The sequence below is a fragment of the Colobus angolensis genome, unplaced genomic scaffold (assembly GCF_000951035.1).
Source record: "Colobus angolensis palliatus isolate OR3802 unplaced genomic scaffold, Cang.pa_1.0 Scaffold396, whole genome shotgun sequence".
Lineage (NCBI taxonomy): Eukaryota > Metazoa > Chordata > Mammalia > Primates > Cercopithecidae > Colobus > Colobus angolensis.
In genome coordinates this window covers 2,452,492-2,453,248 of record NW_012117332.1, presented here as the reverse complement: position 1 = coordinate 2,453,248, position 757 = coordinate 2,452,492, and the positions used below count along the sequence as shown (strand labels likewise).

At 36.5% G+C, this 757-nt stretch overlaps 1 long non-coding RNA gene across 1 annotated transcript in view; it reads right to left on the bottom strand.

The window, feature by feature from the left end:
• LOC105521101 overlaps nt 1-673 on the bottom strand; it is a 1,131-nt gene extending 458 nt beyond the window's left edge. The window contains exon 1 of the long non-coding RNA XR_001003224.1: nt 55-673. This is a non-coding gene — a long non-coding RNA (uncharacterized LOC105521101). The remainder of the gene's footprint in view (nt 1-54) is intronic.
• Nucleotides 674-757: the final 84 nt, after the last annotated feature.

Genomic DNA, 757 nt, shown 5'->3' with positions numbered 1-757 from the left:
TGACAAATTGCTAGAGGAAAAACAAGAACTCTTTTCATTGCTTGTGGAAGACACTGTGTAAGACCAGAATATGCCACCCCAAAATATGATGGTAGAAACCAGAATATGCCACCCTAAAATATGTCCCTTTGGCATAAGAATTATTCTGAGCTGATTACTTTGAAAAAATGCTAAAAAAGGAAGTTCTGAAAATAGAGTAGAAGTTACCCTTGTGTAAGGAAAATGTACATCTATAAAAGAAATCCCCATCTCTCTGTCTCTCTGCACCAACCAAGAAGAGAAGGATGACTAAATCACTAAGGAGTCTAATCAACAGAGAACCCATGGAGTTAAGTCTGTATAAGAAAACTTACCCTTGTCTACTGTGCTATTGCTTGTTACCTCCCCACTACTGAGCCTCAAATCTTCTTTCTTTAAGTTGAAGATAGCATTTGCACTTGAATTGAAAGCCACCTGCTGGGGATTTACTCATTTTCCCCTGAGTATCTCCCATGTATCCATAAGGTATGCATGTTTTTAAACTGATCTACTTTTTTCTCATTTTAATCTGTAATTTGTTACAGAGGGTCCCATCTAAGAATTCCGTAAAGGTAGAGACAAAATTATTTTTCCTCCCCTATTACAAGTTGGGCAGTTTTTCCCAAAGCTAAACAAGTATCACTTTACAATCCAAAAATCACATTCATAAGTATTTTGACAGCTACGTTGATATTATTTCCAAACAAAAGCTACCATGCAATTATGTACAGAAGCCCTA